The sequence below is a fragment of the Phocoena sinus genome, chromosome 13 (assembly GCF_008692025.1).
Source record: "Phocoena sinus isolate mPhoSin1 chromosome 13, mPhoSin1.pri, whole genome shotgun sequence".
Taxonomy (NCBI): domain Eukaryota; kingdom Metazoa; phylum Chordata; class Mammalia; order Artiodactyla; family Phocoenidae; genus Phocoena; species Phocoena sinus.
Window position 1 is genome coordinate 11,432,690 of NC_045775.1, and position 22,516 is coordinate 11,455,205.

Genomic DNA, 22,516 nt, shown 5'->3' on the forward strand with positions numbered 1-22,516 from the left:
TTTCCTTCCTTATCCAGGCATTTTGGGGTTCTCTGCCTGAGTCAGAATGGAAAGTTGGGTATTGGAGAGGCAACTAACACCCTCTGCAACATGCACTTTATATATTTGATGGTGGGGTTGTGTGATTTTGGTGTCCATGCATGTGAATTTTTCCCATCCACTGTGTCATTCATCAGTCACTTACTCCTCATTCTACCTGCTCATGCCTTGCATGCCTAAATGATTAATACCCAGATCTTTTCCTCCTCCTGTGCGGGAGATAGACAAGTAGACAGAATACAAGTAGGATCCACAAGTATGATGGCAGAGAGAACACTGAGGACCCAGAACACTGGGTGCAGGTTGGAGAGTTCAAAGAAAGCTTCTAGGTAGAGGTGACAGTGGTAAATTTTGAAGGATGATTCGGAGGAGTGAGTACTTCAAGATAGGAATGTTTACTTATTTAAGCAGGTGTGTGTCGACCGGTTCTCTATACCAGCACGAACCACAGCAACAACAGCAAAAACTCCTCGGAAATATCTTGTGAGCAATTCCTGCTTCGCTGAGACGGTATGAGTAGAAAATGAGAAACTTAGAGATGTATCAGTTAGGAACCTCCTGGTTCCAAGTGATACCAAATGCAACTCAAACTGGCTTAAGCCTAACAGGGAATGTACCAGCCTACATAACCAAGAAGCCCAGACTCAGAGTGGCCTCAGACAGCACTTGATCCAGGGGCTCACCTGATGGCAACGAGCCTCGGTTTCTCTGCACTCCTTGGTTCTGCTGTTTTCTGAGATGGCTTCGTGTTCAGGCTGTATCTGGTGACCCGCCTCCCATAGGTCCCAGGCCCAGAGCCCCTGAGTCCAGCCAAGCAGAGAACTGCTCTTGTGTAAGACCCAGATATTTTATGATGATTTGAACAACATAGATCATAGCCCCACTCATGACCAGTCACTGTGGCTGGGGATTTGGTGCATTACTGGCCAGGCCCAGGTTGCATGCTTGCTGCATCCCCAGAGCTCAGACCCCCACCGGAAATGAAAGGGATGAGGAAGGAAGATGGGCCCCCAAGGGAAGTTGGAGTGCAGTGGTTAGAAGGAAGGTGACTGAACGTCAAACATCCACTACAATAGGCATGGGTAGTTGTGGTAAGTATTGAGGTGGACATTCACTGATGGAAATGATGAGGTTCAAAGAGGTTAGATAACGTAGCCAGCATCTGTGGCTGGTGATTGGAGCCTTGATTTCTCTGACGGCAAAGCTGATGGTTTTTGTCGTCACTGATCCCACAGCGGGACCCCGTTCAGTCCCACGGCTTTGTGGTTGGGTCTTATCTGCCTGCATTCGGCTGAGTTATTTGCCAGTGGGCTGTCAAGGACGGGCCGGGAGCTGGGTGGCGCCCCAGGGCAGCGTGTCCGCATGTCCTGTGGGACGGGAATGACCTACACCATGGACACCCAGAGCCTGGTGGCTTTGCTCAGGGAAGTGCCTGAAATGGGCTTTAGAACCTAGAGGAAGAAAATGCTAGCCTGACCAGTGCCTCAGTTTCCCCATCTGCATATGGACGAAATCATCTGGACGGTCTGTCCTACTTCCCTAAGGTGTTTTTTGTCTTTTATGATTTTGGTCAGTTCAAGACCTGTGGCCAAACAGACCACACCCCATGTACTCAGGTCAGGCCCTAAATTCAGAGCTGATGGACCACCGATCCCCCCTCAGGAGGGGCTCCAGTGCGGACGGAGCCAAGCCAGCACAGTCCTCTTGGCTTTGTGCTGCGGTGCTCGGGCTCCTGGGGGGCAGACACCCTGGCGCCACTAGGCACTGACCCCCTCCACACAGAGCACCCCTCAGGGACAGACCCAGCCTGCCCTGTGGTGACCTTCCCACTGATGGCATGGCCTGGCAGATGGCAGGCGCTGGGTAAGGTTTTTAGGGGCAGCGTCAAACACACTGGGAAAGGGGTTTTATTAGAGAATTGGCTGCAGAGGAGTGAGGGTGGTGACAGGACCACAGGGAGGTCTTCTCTGGAACCCGGGCTCCACTTCCTCCCCACATGGGACATGCAGCCTGACTCCCCAGCTACGTAGACACTGTGATGTCTGTAGCCGGCACCGAGGGCTCTGCCAGGCCCGCCCCCCAAGAGGCTCCGGAGGCTCCAGCGATGCCACAGGATGCCCTGCCCCCCCAGAAACAGGACACCCAGCTGGGGACCCCTGAGAGGAGACCAGGGCCAGGAAATGCTTCTTCCTGCTGCACAGACAGCTCAGTGACCTGGAAAGGTGTGGACTAGAGTGCTCGTGTTTCCACGGTGACATCACCTCTGGTGCGGACCCGAGGCTCAGCTCCTTGGACTCAGTGAACTTGCACCGTCCACGTGGTCGGCAGGGAGAACATGGCGGCTGACGTTTTTCGGCATCCAGACAGGCACATCTTGCATTATGGGGTTCACCACTGGAAGAATTCCTGGAATCACAGGATCTCAGCTCAAAGATGCCGAAAAAGAGAGAGGGATTCACTCCTCCACGACGCAGGCCCGCTCTCTCCAGCCTTCCATGTGACATTTGCTCCTAGGGATGGGAAGCTCGCTCTGTGTGAGGCCATGGTGTCACAGCTGGACCAATTGTAACTCTGTGTTGAAATGTGGACTCTTGTCATTCCCTCCACTGCTCCTCACATGCTCGCCCTCTAAACCGGATAAGTCTCTCTCTACTCCGTGAAGTCCTTCAGAAATGCACCCCACTGGGCTTTTCTCCAGGCCACAGAGCCAGAGCCCCTCTACGCTTTAAAGTGACTTCAAGGACCTCCTCATGCTCGTCACTTTTCTCTGAATATGCTCAAGTGATGAGAGATGGAACCCAGGACCGACGCAACGCTCTAAGTAGGATGTGGCTGGTGGGGAAAGAAGCAGTGTCTTCACCTCCTTGGAACTGGACATCGGACCTCTATTAATGGAGCCGCAGGTGGCCTGAAGTGTGGGCAGCCGTCAAATCTTAGGAGCAGCTCAGCTGCCTTTCTACCTCGGCCTTCACCCCATTCCAGCCGTTAGGTCGTCCGCTTCTTTGACAATAATTGGCATCTTGATCCCAAATCTGCGGCTTACCCTGTTAGCACCTCGTCGGCACATCGGGATCCTCACCGCTCTCACCCTCCCAAATTGTTTTGTTTTTCACCTCATGAAGGACGACGATTCTTTTTTCTTCTTCTTCACTTCGTTTTGTTCTGTCTGGGCAGCACAGCTTTCGGGATCACAGGTCCCCAACCGGGGAGTGAACCCGGGCCCCGGCAGTGAAAGCGCCGAGCCCTGACAGCTCGGCCGCCAGGGAATTCCCAAGGACAACGGTCCTGACCATCTGAGCTTGGGCCCATCTTTCCCGGGAGATGCGACAGCTTGTTGCCCCGGAGGAGTGGCCACACTTCGCTGCAGAGCTGCCCGGGGCGCCTCCAGGAGCTGCCCGAGGGGCCTGGGACCTCAGCCTCCCGGCCCGCGGAGCCCGGCGTCCTGTGTAGGACGTGGATTCGGTTCTCTCGCTCTCCCTGTTCCCGTATGTTCTCTCTGCCTCTCCCCGCTCAGCGCCCCGTCCCTCCGGTTGCCCAGCCACTCATCAGGCAACACCTTGGGCCTTGCCCCCGACCTGTGCTCAAGGGCAGGGCCGGGCCTTTCTCTCCCTGTGTCATCTCTAAGGACGTGCCACAGGGAGGGGACACAAAGACAGTGGCAACTCCTGGGACAGCGTGGAAAGCTGGAATCGTAGACTTAGAAGGGCCAGGGTGGGGGGGGGGGGGGGGCGGGGTCGTCCACTCAGCAGGGACTTAAGGACAGACCTGGGTCCTGATGCAAAACCGGGCTATGAAGGAACCGACGGGGACCAGGTATTCAGGACGGCTGTGCACTCAGGCGTGCTGTGTCCCATACGAGTGTGCCAAGCCCGGGAGGTGGCAGCTGGGAGCAAACTCCTCCCACAGCGAGGGGTCCCTTCTTTTAAGGTTCACCCTCTGGGCTACACATGCCCCAGATGTCTCCCACCCAGTCCCGTGGGCCCGGATTTGAGAGAGTGGTGGTTTCGTGGCGCCTGCTTTGCCATGGCGGCCGTGCCTCTGCTTTCCCTCCTTTTAGAAAACGACTAACTTCCTAGGCGGCATCCCTGCCAGCTCGCCAGCTATCCGGTGAGGCTCCCTTGTGCCCCCACGTCGCCTCCTGAAGCATTAAAAGCGATGATCATTGAGGACTCTCACCACGTGGTGATGCTGACGCTTCCGACCTGGGGAAGCTCTGCAGCTGGGTCAGGGGAGCCTCATCCAAGTCCCCCCACCTTCCCGCATGGGCTTCAAGTCAGAGGGCTGGGGTGCGCTGATCCGAGGCAGAGTCAGAACCAAAGGTCAGTTCGCCCAGAACCAGCTTGGGCTGCGTGGCCCTCAGCAGGCGGGAAGGACTTGGGGACTTGCCACCTCGAAAAAAGCCCTGTTAGATGAAAACTCCCTTTCATTTAACTAATGCAAACTAGAAGCTGGGGCCGATGATGGGCTATTGTCGCAGGGCTAGTTTTCCTGACTGAATAATAACAAAATTATGGGTACCTTTTAGTGAGTGCTTCTCTGAACAAGAGACTTGGACTCTTTATCTATTCCTATTGAGCCCAAATCTCTTTAAAGCAGGCCGGACCACCTCCACTTTACAAGTAAGGAAATGGAGGCTCAGGGAAGTTTCAAAAAATGCCCGAGAGCCTCCCAACTGGTAAGTCTGGGCCTGAGTTTAGAACTTTGGTGTCTGACTCAGAGCTTGTGTTCTTTCTGCCCCACTGCTCTGCCCCCCTGGAAATAGCACTGAAGAACATCCTTCCCCCTCCTACCTCTGCCCCGGCCGCCTGCCCACCAGGGCCTAAAGTCAGGCCCCCTCCCTTTGAGGGGCCGGGCCAGGAGGGTAACGGAAGCCCTGCGGGGTGGAGGCAGGATGGCCGCCTAAATGCACTCAGGCCAGAGATCAAACGGGACAGCGTCAGAGCTGCCACGTGTAAATCACCCCTCAGAGAGGGGCAGTTCCAAGTGACCAGCGAACTCAGAGATTCCCACAGACATCCAACACCACCCTCGGGTCCTCCCTGCATCCCCTCGGGGCGTGCCTGGGAACCCAGACAACGAGCCCTCCCAGGCTTCATCCCCCCATCTAGGATCTCCTGCAGCAGAGCTTTGGATCTGCTCCCCACAGTAATGAACACTCGCGCGCGGCCTGTGAAATGGTGGCGGGGGACTGACCTCAGATTCAAAACTTGCAGCTGCTTCCTGGCTGTGTGATGTGAGACCCGCACATCGCAAGTTAAATAACCACGCTTTGTAACACAGGGACGGAAAGAATGGTGTTGAACTGTGGTCTGGGGATGGGCTGGGACGGCGTGTGGAACCCACTGACGCACGGTTGGCACCTAGAAGAGGCGAGGCCCTTCCCCACGCCGGCCCTCCAGGAAGGTTTTCACAGCCGGCACCCCTTGAAACGTCCTAACCCTCGGATAATAGGCAGGATTGTCTCTGCCCCTTGAGGAATTAGGTTCCACGATTAAGCCGAGGTCACTTGGCTTTAAGTGTCAGCCTTAGGACTTGAATCTGGCACCACCAGACCCCCAATTACCTTTTCTCTTCCTGCTCGTGTGTTACCTTGGCTGTAAGAGATTTATGCCTAAAATTACCCATAAACTTCGAATAATTTTTCCCTGTACAGTGATAGCGTCGGTCGTGATGCCTAATACCTTGAACCCCCCACCCCGCCCGCGTTTTGAGAGACCGGAGACCGAGCAGTTTTGCAAAGATGCTCTGCAGAAGCGAAGCGCGTCCTCGGAAGGGATGCGTCAGTGCCACTCACGCCTGGTGACCGGGGGTGTCTGTTCGGGGTCCCTCGGAAAAGCCGGGGGTTGTCACCTTCTCTGGGCCTTCTGGTGATGTTCTGCGGCTGCAGGTTGGGCGTCGAAATGACGGCACAAATAACCCCCTCCTTGGCCTTCACCCCTCCCATCCAGCTCCAGCAGCTCTGGATCCTGTGGGAACCGGAGCTGAGACCCCTGCCCTGGGGAAGCCAGGGTCCCCAGTGGACCCCTCATCACCCCCGGGGCCTGCTTCTCGTCTTCCAGCGCCACGGGCAGTAACCCCTTGTCCTGTGAAGGCTGAAGAGGGAGGAATGTCACATGAAAGGTGCCCGAGGAGGCCTGGCCAGCGTCAGGCCCCCGATGGCAGGTGCCAGGTGGTTAGCATTAAGGCAGTGCCGGGGGCGGGGTGGGGGGGCGGTGGCTGGGCTGGGGGTTTGCTGGGAAAGAGCTGGTGCGGACGCTAACGGCCCCCTCGGCCTGTGGATCCTCGTCTTTCCTTCCTTCCGCCTGCCCTCGGCCTCACGCTGCCTTAAGTGACAAGGTTCTCACGTGCACTGTCCCAAAGGCTCCCTAACCGGGCCTGTGGCCTCCACTTGGCCACCGTGCTGTTCCCCTAACACAGTCTGAGCTCGTGCCCCTCCTGTGGCCTCCAGCCTCCCCGGCCAGGCACCGAAGGCCTGAAGGTCCAGCCTCCCCCCTCTCCAGCACACGCCATCCTCCAACCCCACAGAAACGTCCACAATTTTTGTGTTTGTGGCACTTAGCACGTTACACGATCAGGTGGAAGGAACGTGTCTCCAGCGTGGCCGGGAGCGACCCGGGCGCACCGCAGCAAGTTCTTTTTTTTTTTTTTGCGGTACGCGGGCCTCTCACTGTTGCTGCCTCTCCCATTGCGGAGCACAGGCTCCGGACACGCAGGCTCAGTGGCCATGGCTCACGGGCCCAGCCGCTCTGCGGCATGTGGGATCTTCCCGGACCGGGGCGCGAACCCGTGTCCCCTTGCATCGGCAGGCGGACTCTCAACTGCTGCGCCACCAGGGAAGCCCGGGGCAGCAGTTTCTTGAATCAGGCAGAAGCCCCAGAAGAAGGTGTGAGTCAGGATTGCTGAGCGTGGAGGGAAGGACCTCGGTAATTAGTGTTAGGATATATCGGTTTGAGGATCCCTTGTCCCCCCGTAAATGTATAGAATGTTAAAGATCCAATTAATCCCTGAGCACTTACGAAGTTCCCTTATTCTATTTTCCTTCCTTTGAAACGTTTTGGATGTTTTCAGAAATATGAAGTAAAAAACAAATAAAAAATAACATGCCCCACTGGGCTGCCTGTGCCCCCTCCTGGGGGTGAAGCTCCTCTCATCCGGATTTCTCCCCAGTCCGTGCACTGGGAGCCGCCCTCGGGCCAGCAGCCGCCTCTTCTTCATCTTTATGTCCCCAGAACCTTGCTCACAGTCTGCACGTAGCCCATGGCCAGTGCTTGTTGAATGCATGAGCTGATCTCCAAAACCAAGATGGATTATTTCTTCTAATATACTGCAGTGAATATCACCATGCCTTTGACCGTCTGGGTTGATTGACCAGTCCTACTGCTTGATTTGTCCACATTTTAACCAGACCTTCTCGTTGCATCCCAGCACCTGCCTATGAGCTTTGAAGGTTCCACCCCAGCCTGGTCGTACCATGTGCTCTACACCCTGAAGTGTGAACCACGAGGGGCTTCCACCTTTGGGTTAAGTTGAACAAGAGTGAAAATGATTGTGCTCTCAGCCTCTCTCTCTTTTCCTTAATAAGAGAGGAAACGTTACCAATGGCAAGGTCTTCAAAAGGCCACTTCGCAAACCCCAAATTGACTTGAAAGCACACAAGCTTTCGCTGGAGGCCAGGGTTGGTATGTTTCTTGTTACACCAGTAACCCTCACCCTGAAAACCCTTTGTAGACGGGCCTTTTTTCTAGACAACCCACTGATGAGCAAATGATCTAACAGATTTCACACCACATAAATTTAAGCCTAATAAATGCCTTCAAATTCAGAGCTCCTAACTCTGGGTTCAGAGAGGTAGTCCCTTTACAAAAGCAATTGTGTAGACAATTAATAAACCCACACACAGCACTGGGAAAGAGTGAATTCTGCTCCTGTCCCCCGATCCCCTGTCTCGAACCAAACTCCCAATGATTAACTCCAGGAAATGTAGATTTACCCTGGGGCTCCTTATTGGGACAGAAGGCGTGTCCCTGGTAAGGTCCACTTGGCTGTAAACATATAGTGCCCTGTGCAGTACATTAGCCACTGGCCACATGTGGTTCTTTCAATTTACATTTATACGAATTAAAATGTAAAATTCTATTGTTTAATTGTCTTGGCCACATGTTGGTAGTAGCTACTAAATTACAGCACAGGATAGAATGTCTGTCATCACAGAAAGCTCTATTGGACAGCGCCGGTCTATCATGCAGGCAAAACCTCTCAGGGCCCAAATCGCTTCTGCTTTGTCTCAATTATCAGTAACCATACCCCCCCGGGACTGTTTTATTACATTCGTTTAGGTAAGCAAAACGAGGTGAAGTTCATACTGAGGGAAAATGTAGAATAAAAGAAAAAAATCTTAATGAGAAAAAAAAAAAAAGAACTTTGTTTTAAATCTGCTGATGAGCTCATCTTCTTTCAACTCTTTGCTATTTTGGGCGGCGTATTTACAGCTTTGGGGATGAATAATCTCGATTATTCAGGGCCAGAAAATAAAATCTGCTTTCTCATACCAGTAAGACAATTGCTCTGTCTGAATTAACCAGGTGATTGCTGTGGCTGGTTATCCTTAAGCTGCTAAGGGCAAGTACATATCAACCAGCGGCAGTGAGGGCCTTGGAGATCCCTGAGGTCCACAACCTCATGTAGGTTGAGGTGGGAGGAGTGGGAGTGGGGCGTGGCAAAAGCAGGAGTGGGAGGGCTTATCCGTAGCCACATGGCCACCCTGTGGCAGAGCCAGTCCTCCTGAGCCAGTCCTCCTGACTCATTCTCCTTCGTGAATCACATACCACCTCTCTTGGGATGTTTACGCCTTGGTTTAACAAGCTATAAAATGGGGAAAGACTTGCCCTTGTCTGACAGAAGGAGCTACTTCAGTGCCAAGCCAAACCAGAAGCTTGTAGGGCCACAGAGGTCCTGGGAGGTATGGCCCTAGATCTAAATTACAGGTCATCCCCAAAGCGGGCCTTCTCGGCTTCTACACTGGGAAGTGGGCTTTTCCTCCTAAGACGAGGGATTTCCCAAACATGAGAAGTGGGTTTAGATGAGGGAAAGCCCAAAAGAATGACAAATGGTCAGTAGCCTTCAACCACAGATGAAGTTGCCCGCTTACAAAATTGCGTCCCGGGCGTCCCGTGTGACTCCAGACCTCTGGATCTTCCTGTTTAACATCTTTTTTGGGGGGTATTTTAATGGCACCTCAAACTTATTAAACTTACCCCAAAACGAAACTGGTAGTCACCCTTCTCAAATCTGACCTTCCCCAATATTCACCAGGTCAGCGAATAGACCATCATTGTCTCGGTTAAACAAGCCCAAAGTCCTGGCATCATCCTCGACCCCTCACCATCCCTTGGCTGACTGTGTCATTGCCCTGTTTTCAATTCTTTAATGACTTCTGTTGACCTTAAGAGAAAGTCAAAGCTCCTTTATTAACTTGGAACCCTTACATAGGCTGCCCCTTCCTCTCACTGGTCTCCCCTCTCTCCATCCTTCCCCTCTTTTCCTCCATTTCGGATACGTTCTTCGGCATCTGTCAGTCTCTCTCAACTCCATGCTCCTTTCTCCCATAGAGACTTTGCAGTTTCCTCTTTCTGAATCCCTCCTGGGGTGCCAGGCCTTGGCCCATGAACTCTACTCACACTTCCCATCTCAGCTCAAGCATTACTTCCTCAAGGGCATCTTCCATGCCCTCTCGTCAAGGTCAGATCCCAAGTACAGGTTCTCAGAGCACCATGGACCTCTCCTTCAGAGCCTGCATTGCAGCTGCAATGTCTCATTTATTCGTGTGATAACTAGACAAGCATCTTTCACCCCCACTAGATTGTAAGCCCCATGCTGACAGGGATCACGCCTGTGTGTTCACAGAGAACCCCTGGCCCAGCATAGAAGAAGCACTCTACAATACTGAATGAATGAGTGAGTGAGTGAGTGAGTGAACGAATGAATGAGCTCCACTGTGGAGTAGGTCATGGCTGGGTTTGAATCTTGGTTCCAGTATTGCCTCAGTTGTGTGAACTTGAGCAAGTCATTTAATCCTGCTGAGACTCACTTTCCTAATATGTAGAAGAAGAACCTAATATTTCCTACAAGGAACTTAGGACAAATGAAATGATGGTGAGAGCACGCCTAAAACAGCCAGTGTGTCTGGCACACAGTAGGTACTCAAGCAATGGTTGTGGTCATCATCTAAACCTTCCCATTGGAAGACTGCATATCCTACTTAATATTCTTTAAGGTTTCTTTTTTTTTGGTTTAAATTGGCCTGTGCGTCTGCTGTTTGCAACCAAAAAGTCCTATGGGGGGCTTCCCTGGTGGCGCAGTGGTTGAGAGTCCGCCTGCCAATGCAGGGGATGCGGGTTCGTGCCCCGGTCTGGGAAGATCCCACATGCCGCGGCGCGGCTGGGCCCGGGAGCCATGGCCGCTGAGCCTGCGCGTCCGGAGCCTGTGCTCCGCAACGGGAGAGGCCACAGCAGTGAGAGGCCCGCGTACTGCAAAAAAAAAAAAAAAAAAATCCTGTAGGGAATGTAGCTGTAGTCCAGACTAACAAAATAAAACCATCAAGTTCCAAGTTGATGCCTATATTACTTCTTTCTAATATTTTTTGGTACAAACGTTAACTCAATCAATTCTATGAGCATGTCAACCCTCAGAGGCATGTACTATCATTATCCCTATCTTACCTAGTGAAAACTGAGACACAGCAAAGCTAAGTAACATGTCTGAGGTCACACAGCTAATAAGTACCAGAGACAGGACTCGGACCCAAGCTGCCTTGCATTTAACCCTTGTACTCTGCTACTTTATCTATATTTTGAAGAATTAACCCCAAAGCAATTAAAGGTAAATAAACAAAATGCTTGAAGCGTGTTACATCGACCACTCCCTCCACTCCCATCACCTCCACCAAGATCCAAATTACGTAAAAAAACCCAAACATATGTATATTTATCACATACATAGAAAAAAGACATGAAAGAAATAAACCAAAACAATATTATCTCTGAGTGATAGGATCATACGTAGTTAAAAAATTTTTTTTCTTCACCAATTTTCAACCCTATAAAATGTATTACTGTTATAATGTAAAGAAACCAACTTTCTGAAAAGTAACTGAATTTCTGAGTAGTAAAAAAAGAAGAAGAAAGAGAGAACGATATCAAAAAGTACCACTGTTTTCAAAATCCAAACAGGAAAGGAAGAGAAGGGAGTATGACATGGCCATTCTCCCCAAAGCTTTGCTGGATGAGGCCCATCTTTGCGGACCTGCCTGACAGCTGCAATTCTCATTTTTCAGGCAAAGCTCTCGGAATTTTCAGTAATAAATAACCTTGGGCCACAATCAGCCCGCTCAATATTGGATAATATTAGGTAGTAGTTGAGCATTAATTAGGTGCCTGGGCAAAGCCCTCACTGGGATGCAGAGGACACCTGGGCTCTAGCCTGAGCTTGGCTGTCCCCTCATCAGGTGCCTTGGAAAATCTCTAGTGTCTTCATTTGCCAAAAGGGAGTGGTTCTATCTGCTTCATCACCTTTTGATCTGCTGTGAGTTGCAAGAAAGACAGCAAACCCTCACTATTGTAAGCGCTTCACATAGATGAACTCATTAAGCTTCAGGACAGCCCAGCAAGTTAGAAATTATTATCATCCCCATTGTACAGACGAGGAAAATGGGGCATAGAGCAGCTAAAGAACCTGCCCTGGGACACATGATTGATAAACATAGAGCCAGGACTCAAATCCAGGCAATCTGGCTGTCTAGTGAACTGTACGTGGTCGTAACCACTATGCCGCGGGACAGCTCTGCGCTTTGAACGAGATTCAACTCAGGGAAGAGCTTGGAGTGGTTCAAAACACGAAAAAAACAAAAAACCAAATACAAAGCAAGCAGTTAGTTTTGGGTCATTTTAAAGGAAATGACTTCTTGGTTTGGGGCAATGTTTTAGAATGGTTAGTGATTAGGAAATAGGTATAAACCTAGGAAAGGCTGCACATAAATAAAACGTTTCCACCTCTCATTGGGGAAAAAAAAATGTTTCCACCAAGAACACAGGAGATCCCCCAAACAGGAAGAGAGACGCCTTACTCAATAAACTGGTGATTTGGTGTTTATGTGTCCTGCTCCAGTAATCTGCCATTCAGACAGCAGAGAGATCATGTAATTAGACTTATGAAAATCGCTTGGGCAAAGCAACCTTGATACTTCCTCCCTCTCTCCATGGATCAGTGTGTCCTTCAATGCATCAGTTGACCAGAAATTTGGTGCAAGTCCTATGCTGGACCCATACTCCCAAGTTGAGTTAGTTGCCTTTGATGGGAATTGAATATTGTCTTAAGCCTCCTTGGTGGAAAAGACCTAACAAGGTCACCTGGTTCACCCCTTTCCCCGCTTACCCTCTTCCATCTAAACTATCGTCAACAGATGAGGTGAGGTTCTCTGTGCAGGGACCTCCAGCGAGGAGGAGTATCTGGCCTCCCCCTGGGAAGCCCTCATCAAAACGTTTAGGGCCTGTGGAAGAGCTGCAGCAGAGGCCAGCTTATCAAGGTGGGATTTATTTACTTACTGTCCAAATCATTTCACATCAGATTGGCTTGTTGCTCTCTCGGCTCACGGGCTGGAGAGCGGAGGTGACAGATCACTCCATTGCTTACTTAAGCAACCATAAACAGGACTTGAAAGAAGGGCGTTTGCTGCGTGCAGCTCATCTTTGGAGGATCTGACATGCATCAAGTTGATGGCGACCTTCTGCTCATTATCTCGAAAGGTCTTTTCTATTTTTTTCCTTTTTCTGTTCCCAGAGGAAGGCATTTTCCTTAGAAAATTCACTAGCTTTACTCCAAAGAGAGCAGTAGAATAATGTGGATCTAAGCCAGAAAGTGGTGTCCAGTCCCAATGGCCTGGGCGCTGTTGAAGGTTTTCTTTCCCACCTATGGGGACTTAAGGGCAGGAGGCAGCTCCCCAGATTTTGTGGCACTTTTATGTTTATCAGTTTGCCAACACCCCTTGAACTTTAAAGGTGACTTTGATTATCCACCATTTGGGGTGCAATAGGATTAAGTTGTAATGAAGTTAGGATGTCTAAATAAAGGTTGATCTCTATGATATATATACAGGAGTAACACATTCTGAATTTCATGGCATAATTTCAGTTTAAAGTATTTTGTTCTTCTTCTCACTGCCCTCCCCCTTCCAACACCCTCTTTCTCCTCCAAATAAGGGAGTAAATGGGATGTGGGCTACTCATACCAAGACAAGTGCCACACTTGGCATTGGGCTTTTAGAAATGACATTATTTAATTAAATTATCATAAGAACCCTATGCGATTTGCTTATCATTACAGGTGGGGACACGGAAGCTAAGACGGGCTATGTCTTTTAGCTTGTTTAGCTACACTGACACGGTTAGTCCTGCTGTTGGGTTTCAAGCCCAGGTCTCGTGATGCCAAAATCCAGATGCCTTCTTTTGCTGCCGTCGTACCTGCCAGACCTTGGGGACTGGTTAGTGGTCAGAGAGGTGAAGTCTGGTCACCAGAGCCACACGCAGGCATCAGAGGGGTGTGTGTGTGGGTGTCTGACATACAAGAAGCTAGAGGATTACGAGAAACAAAAATTTAAAAATATGCTGAGAGAAATTACTGAGGATATGACATTAAAATCTAGAGGAGAAGGTAAAATAAATAATATGGTCAAGCAGGAAATAGAAACCATTACCCAATACTTGATCCAGCTACAATTCTCACTGGGACTCTTTTCCCATTGACCGGGTCTAGAAGTGAGGTCAAAGACACACAACCAGTAGCACTGAACAAGTAGCATATGTGCGTCACTTAACATCTTTCTAGAACCAACAAGTATTATCTTAATGTTATAGCATCCACCTTTGGAGGACGATAAGCCCTTTTGGTTAAGAACAAATAGAGGCCAGTGCAGTATCCACGCTCACACGAGTGTCCACGGGTACGTGATGTCAGAAGATACGCGCTTCCCTGGCTGGAGCCCAGTGGAGAGTCCCGGGATGTCCTCTCCTACAGGCTCCCTGGGAGGCAAAGCAGACAGGTGCCTACCAGGCCCTCAGCTGCCCTGTTGTGTGACATTATATAGGATGCCATTTAACAGGTTGTAGAGACCTTCCTGGGGTCCTGGGGACCATGCCATTTCTTCTACATCCTCATGTCTGGGGTGATGCAAAGAGTGCAAATTATTCCACAGTCTGAAGAATCCACAGCGAGTGGGGGCTGTGGGAATTAGATGCCTGAGGTAGGGTATGATCTCATCAGCTATTAGCCCTCTCTCGCCTCAGTAAATGTCATCAATGTCTTCTCAGACCTGGACATTTTGAATGAAAAATGTCTCCTTGTTCATCCGCTTCCAACCGGGTACAAAGGACGGTGCAAACAGTTTGGCGGCTCCTCAGTTAAACCTAGAATTACCATATGACCCACCAACTCCACTCCTAGGTCTCCACCAGAAGAATTGAAGACAGGTGTTCCGACAAAACTAGCACACGTTCACGGCAGCATCATTCACGATAGCCAAAATGTTCATCAGCTGACGAATGGGTAAACAAAGTGTGGTCTATCCATATAATGGAATATTATTCAGCCATAAAACAGAATGAAGTACATGCTTTGCCATGGACGAGCCTTGACAATATTACGATAGGTGAAAGGGAAGGACACAAAAGGTCACATAGTGTATGATTCCATTGATGTGAATTGTCCCAGAATAGCCAAATCCATAGAGGTGGAAAGTAGATTAGCGGTTGTCAGGATTGGGGGGAGAGAGAGGAAAGTGGGGAGTGGCTGCTTAACGGGTGCGAGGCTTCCTTCTGGGGTGATGAGAGTGTGCTGGACCCAGATAGTAGTGATGGTTGTACAACATTGTGTGTGTGCTAAATGCCACTGAATTGGACACTTTAAAATGGTTAAAATGATAAATTTTAGGTCATGTGAATTTTACCACGTTATTTGTTTAAAAGGATATAGCAATGAACCTCTATAATACTCCAGTGTCATGTTGGCGAATTCTGTTTTTTTTTTTTTTTTTATTGAAGTATAGTTGATTTACACTGCTGTGTTACTTTCAGGTGTACAGCAAAATGAATCAGTTATACGTATATCTATTCTTTTTCAGATTCTTTTCCCATATAGCTTATTACAGAGTATTGAGTAGAGCTCCCTGTGCCGTACAGGAGGCCCTTGTTGTTTATCTCTTTTACATATAGTAGTGTGTATATGTTAATCCCAACCTCCTAATTTATTCCTCCCTCCCCCGCTTTCCCCTTTGGTAACCATACATTCGTTTTCCATGTCTGTGAGTCTATTTCTGTTTTGTAAATAAGTTCATTTGTCTCATTTTTTAATATTTCACATATAAGTGTTATCATATGCTATTTGTCTTTCTCTGTCCGAACGCTGTTTTCTAAATCTGGCCGGAGCCTTCTCCTCAGATGATAAGATGGAAAGATGTCTTGCCTCACGGCTCCGCCAGGTACCAGCCCCAGGCAGGATCCCCACTCCCCAGGCCCCCGGCACACACAGCCTGTACGTATCCGCCTGCCCACCAGTAGGGTCTCCAGGCCGCTAGACAAAGACCCTTTCTTTTCCCGTGGTCAGGAGGAGTGGAGGGGGCACAGTGGATGCATAAACATGGGAAGGAAGGCAGGCCGCCTGAAAGCTTCCAAAAGCCCCTTTCTGACAAGTGAAAAATGTTGGTGACTTTAAGTCACAGGCCAGGCTTTTAACAACCCTCGGCATATTTATTTAACCCAGTAAATACGTTTATTAGCAAGGCCGCCTCCTTTGTAGAGCAGGTAATGGATTCCCCATATGTTTCTGCTTTGCAGACTGGGGCAGGGCGGCCGACACCTAGCCAGCCTCCTCCAGCCTCCGAGGCAGAGGCCGAGTGTGTTGCCGCTTTACGGCCTGGCCCGGCCGCGTGTGTAATTACGCTCACTCCCAGAGAGAAGGAAACCCCGGGCTGCGGCCTTAACTAGCCCCACGTTGCACGACCGAAGGGCATGTCTCGCAGGAGGGACGAGAGAGGTAATAAAGCTTTCACGTTATTAACTTTTTCCTTCTGAAAAGAAGCCTGAAAAATGCCATCACACCACATTAAAGGGCTTACGTGAGAGCGGCCACCGCCTAATGAGGGGCTGGGATCCGGGGCCACATGCGAGGGCTCAGAGGGCCGCTTGGAATGGAACCTTGATGTCGTGCCAGCCCGGGGGGCACGGGAGCGAGGCGGGGCGGGGGTCGGGCTGAGGTTTGCACCTGACTTGCGGGGCACGGGCCCAGACGGGCGGGGTGCCACCCAGGGCAGGCAGAGCTGAGCCTTCACCTCTCTGCCCTGGGAGCGGGTGTCGGGTCTGAACAAGCATCGTCGCTTCCCTGGAAGACCTTCGGACGCCGTGCGGGAGGTGACATGGCAGCAGGCTGGTGTGATCAGAGTGACGGGTGTCAGAACAGGTGTGGAAAGCACCGAGCACTCAGACCGAAGGCGTGATGGGCTGTGTCGGGGCCGAGGCCCCCCAGGGTGAACTGCAGTGTCGCCAGAGGAGCCTCCTGCAGTCTTTTCCCCAGATCCCAGCCATCTCACCCACGGGCCAATGAAAGGATTTCGAACTGTTTTCATTTGTTTTGATGGTTTGACAGGGGGTGACGTTTCCTCCCTGGGCGTTCCAGTGAAGTCCAGTGGTCACAAGAATCCGTTATGGGGCAGTGGAAGGATATCGCCAGGAGCGATGACAGCCAGATTTGGCGCTGAGAGCTTGTCTTGCAAGTCTGGTGACCCTGGGTGGGCCCCTCTGCTCTCAGGCTCTCGGGCTCTGACTGGTTGACTCTGAGCTGCCCCGTCCACACTGTGAGGCTGTGTGCGTGTGCAGATGGGGGCTGGAAGGGGCTGGGGGAGCCAGGCAGAAGTCAGCAGAGTGAGAACCTTTCCTCCCCAGCCTCTCCCACATCCTCCCACTGACCTAAGGACACAGCCATCCTTCAGTAAGAAGAAAAGCAGGCAAAGCTCTGGGTTTGGAGGATGGAGAAGAGCTTGTCTAGACCCTAGAATTTGTCTCGTGGTGCAGAACCTCCCTCTGGTCCTCTGATCTGTTGGACCATCTTGCAGGCAGCTCACCGGGTCAGGTCCAGGGAGACTTCTCCAGCCCTACTCCCCGGAAATCTGTGTCTCCTCTCTGAGAGCTCCTGAGGACAGGCGGCAGCCTTTCTATCTTCTTGCCCACCCTAGTACTGAGTTCATGTTCCCACCAAAAATAGACCCTGATCTAGAACTGCTGGGTCCAGTTGCACAGGTTGGGAACTGACCAATTCCTAGAGGGTGCAGGGATTCATATAGACTGTGCTGCCTATGTGATGGAGTCACCCTAGAGTTGGGGACACTGAGGCCCAGGGGGGCTTGACTCAATAGGTATTGAATTTACCTTTGCAATTAATAAAGCACTTTTGTATGCTTTATCTTATTCAACTCTCTTTGTGGGAGCAGGCAGACATTAAGAATTCCATTTATGGGTAAAGGACCACACAGGGGAAGAGACTGGCCCAATGGCACATAGCCAGGCATGGGAGTGGCAGGAACAGGGCCTGAGTCTCCAGATACCTTGTCCAGTGCTCTGGTCACAAGACCATGGACTTCCCATGAGGCCAATCTGCTCACTGTCTCTCCTTTGCAGGTGAAGGGTCTTCAGGCATCTCTGTATCATCCATACCTGGGTATCCCTGGGAGACAGCTGCTCTGATAAACCTCACGAGGTAATTCTGGGTTCAAATTCCAGCTCTGCTAGCTGACAGCAAGCTACTTAACTCCATTCATTCATTCATCGTTCATCATTCATTCCATAAGTATCTACTGGGTGCCTGCTGTGTGGCGGGCGTGAATCTAGGCACTGGGGATACCGTAGTAAACCACACATCCACAAACCCCTGCAGTCAGTGCTCCGCAGCTGGGCCCTCCAGGCGTGTCCTCCATCTGCCCATTCTCCTTGTGCTTTGTAGGCGCAGCCATGCAGTGACCTCTCCCCGGGGAGCAGAGGAGGAGGTCAGATTCTCTCCCTGGGTAGAGCCTCAACCCTTGGGAGCAGGCAAGAGAGGCGTGGGAAAACTGCCCATTCATCCCTGTGCTTATATTTCCTGGTCTGGGGTGGCTGAGCATTGCCATGCTTGAGCTGGTGATAATATATTCTACTGCGAAGTGCTCGTAACATCCGTGCTTGTCTTGGTGAATGATTTTCCCTGATACGCAGAGCATTTCCTATACCATTCACCGAGCGTTGTTTATTTATAGGGTCACTGAAGGAAGGGAGATGCCAGTTTCCTCATATGTGAAATGGGGGTGGGGCAGGCTTCGGAAGAGTGTTTCATCCATAGAGAGATTATAATCACGCTATTAAAATGTCTGTGAGTAACCTCAAACAGTGCTCAGCGCCTAGGAGGCAATGAGAAGAAAATGCTACCAATTTGCATGTTTGTTATTACTGGAGGCACTGAATTCCGTGCATGGAAGGAACGTGTCTTTGCTTGCAAAAGATTCCATGCCTGCCAAACTTACTCCCGTCATTTTCTCAGAGGGGGACTTTGCAGGTAAGATCTAGAATAGAGAGTCTTGGTGGTCTTAAGATAAACCACCTCCTCTACGAGGCAAAGGCACAGCAAAACTCCAGGCCTCATTAGTTTAAAACAGTCCCTGTCTCTTCCAGGAAGCTTTTCTACATTCGAAAGGGAGAAATCGGAAAAGGCACGCTGAGGCTTCCGGGCTGGAATTCTCTGAGGCAGCAGCTGTTTGCATGTTTGCCCATCAAAGGCTGCATGTCCGGACAGCTGAGGGTTGGGAGATGAAAAGAACCTGTGGGTAGCAGGGAATCAGTGAACGCACAGAATGGCTTCTGAGAATCATGCTTGAGAAGAAAAATATTACAGGCGAATGCGAAGGATGACTTTTCCCTCGAAAAAATCGGCTCATGCTGAGACTCGATCTGAATCACTTAGAAGCAGGAGAAGGTGATGCTTCTGGAAACATTAAAGGGGTTTTTGTTTTCACTCTCAAGAACACCGGGGAGGGCTTCCCTGGTGGTGCAGTGGTTGAGAGTCCACCTGCCGATGCAGGGGACACGGGTTCGTGCCCCGGTCGGGGAAGATCCCACATGCCGCCGAGCGGCTGGGCACGTGAGCCATGGTCGCTGAGCCTGCGCATCGGGGGCCTGTGCTCCGCAACGGGAGAGGCCACAACAGTGAGAGGCCCGCGTACTGCAAAAAAAAAAAGAGAACACCAGGGAATAATTACAACTTCCTGTCACGTCATAACGACCACGAATATTTATTGATTGTCATCCTCACTTTATAGTTGAGGTGACTGAGGCTCATCACGTTTCAGTATGAGGACCATGGAGTCAAACTAGTTGGGTTCAAATCCCAGCTCTACCACTGTTAACTACAGGTGATTTTGGGAAAGTTATTTATTCTCTGTGCATCAGTTTCCCCATCTGTAAAATGGGGATAATAAATCATACGGGGGTGTTGTAGAGGCTTAGAACAGTGTCTGGCAACAGAGTCAGCACCAGGTAAATGTGACTGATGATAACAGTGATGATGGTGGTGGTGAGGACAGTGATGATGGTGGTGAGGACAGTGATGATGGTGGTGGTGAGGACAGTGATGATGGTGGTGAGGACAGTGATGGTGGTGGTGAGGACAGTGATGGTGGTGGTGAGGACAGTGATGATGGTGGTGGTGAGGACAGTGATGGTGATGGTGAGGACAGTGATGGTGGTGATGGTGAGGACAGTGATGGTGGTGGTGGTGAGGACAGTGATGATGATGGTAGAGAGGACAGTGATGGTGATGGTGGTGAGGACAGTGATGATGGTGGTGGTGAGGACAGTGATGATGGTGGTGAGGACAGTGATGATGGTGGTGAGGACAGTGATGATGGTGGTGGTGAGGACAGCGATGGTGGTGGTGGTGAGGACAGTGATGATGGTGGTGGGGCCAGTGATGATGGTGGTGAGGACAGTGATGGTGGTGGTGAGGACAGTGATGGTGGTGGTGGTGAGGACAGTGATGATGGTGGTGAGGACAGTGATGATGGTGGTGAGGACAGTGATGGTGGTGGTGAGGACAGTGATGGTGGTGGTGGTGAGGACAGTGATGATGGTGGTGAGGACAGTGATGATGGTGGTGGTGAGGACAGTGATGATGGTGGTGAGGACAGTGATGATGGTGGTGAGGACAGTGATGGTGGTGGTGAGGACAGTGATGGTGGTGGTGGTGAGGACAGTGGTGATGGTGGTGAGGACAGTGATGATGGTGGTGGTGAGGACAGTGATGATGGTGGTGGTGAGGACAGTGATGATGATGGTGGTGAGGACAGTGATGGTGATGGTGAGGACAGTGATGGTGGTGGTGGTGAGGACAGTGATGATGGTGGTGAGGACAGTGATGATGGTGGTGGTGAGGACAGTGATGATGGTGGTGAGGACAGTGATGATGGTGGTGAGGACAGTGATGGTGGTGGTGAGGACAGTGATGGTGGTGGTGGTGAGGACAGTGATGATGGTGGTGAGGACAGTGATGACGGTGGTGGTGAGGACAGTGATGGTGGAGGTGGTGAGGACAGTGATGATGATGGTAGTGAGGACAGTGATGGTGATGGTGAGGACAGTGATGGTGGTGATGGTGAGGACAGTGATGGTGGTGGTGGTGAGGACAGTGATGATGGTGGTGGTGAGGACAGTGATGCTGGTGGTGAGGACAGTGATGATGGTGGTGGTGAGGACAGTGATGGTGGTGGTGGTGAGGACAGTGATGGTGATGGTGAGGACAGTGATGGTGGTGATGGTGAGGACAGTGATGGTGGTGGTGGTGAGGACAGTGATGATGGTGGTGGTGAGGACAGTGATGATGGTGGTGAGGACAGTGATGATGGTGGTGAGGACAGTGATGATGATGGTGAGGACAGTGATGGTGGTGGTGAGGACAGTGATGGTGGTGGTGGTGAGGACAGTGATGATGGTGATGGTGAGGACAGTGATGGTGGTGGTGAGGACAGTGATGGTGGTGGTGGTGAGGACAGTGATGGTGGTGGTGGTGAGGACAGCGATGATGGTGGTGGTGAGGACAGTGATGATGATGGTGGTGAGGGCAGTGATGATGGTGGTGGTGAGGACAGTGATGGTGGTGGTGAGGACAGTGATGGTGGTGGTGAGGACAGTGATGATGATGGTGGTGAGGACAGTGATGGTGGTGGTGAGGACAGTGATGGTGGTGGTGAGGACAGTGATGATGGTGGTGAGGACAGCGATGATGGTGGTGGTGAGGACAGTGATGATGGTGGTGGTGAGGACAGTGATGATGATGGTGGTGAGGACAGTGATGGTGGTGGTGAGGACAGTGATGGTGGTGGTGATGAGGACAGTGATGGTGGTGGTGAGGACAGTGATGATGGTGGTGAGGACAGCGATGATGGTGGTGGTGAGGACAGTGATGATGGTGGTGGTGAGGACAGTGATGGTGGTGGTGAGGACAGTGATGATGATGGTGGTGAGGACAGTGATGATGGTGGTGGTGAGGACAGTGATGATGATGGTGAGGACAGTGATGGTGGTGGTGGTGAGGACAGCGATGATGGTGGTGGTGAGGACAGTGATGGTGGTGGTGGTGAGGACAGTGATGATGATGGTGAGGACAGTGATGGTGGTGGTGAGGACAGTGATGATGGTAGTGAGGACAGTGATGGTGGTGGTGAGGACAGTGATGGTGGTGGTGAGGACAGTGATGATGGTGGTGAGGACAGTGATGGTGGTGGTGAGGACAGTGATGATGATGGTGGTGAGGACAGTGATGATGATGGTGGTGAGGACAGTGATGGTGGTGGTGAGGACAGTGATGGTGGTGGTGAGGACAGTGATGATGGTGGTGAGGACAGCGATGATGGTGGTGGTGAGGACAGTGATGGTGGTGGTGGTGAGGACAGTGATGATGATGGTAGTGAGGACAGTGATGGTGATGGTGGTGAGGACAGTGATGGTGGTGGTGGTGAGGACAGTGATGATGGTGGTGAGGACAGTGATGATGGTGGTGGTGAGGACAGTGATGATGATGGTGAGGACAGTGATGGTGGTGGTGGTGAGGACAGTGATGATGTGGTGGTGAGGACAGTGATGGTGGTGGTGAGGACAGTGATGATGGTGGTGAGGACAGTGATGGTGGTGGTGGTGAGGACAGTGATGATGATGGTGAGAACAGTGATGTTGGTGGTAGTGAGGACAGTGATGATGATGGTGAGGACAGTGATGGTGGTGGTGAGGACAGTGGTGATGATGGTGGTGAGGACAGTGATGATGGTGGTGGTGAGGACAGTGGTGTTGATGGTGGTGAGGACAGTGATGATGGTGGTGGTGAGGACAGTGATGGTGATGGTGGTGAGGACAGTGATGGT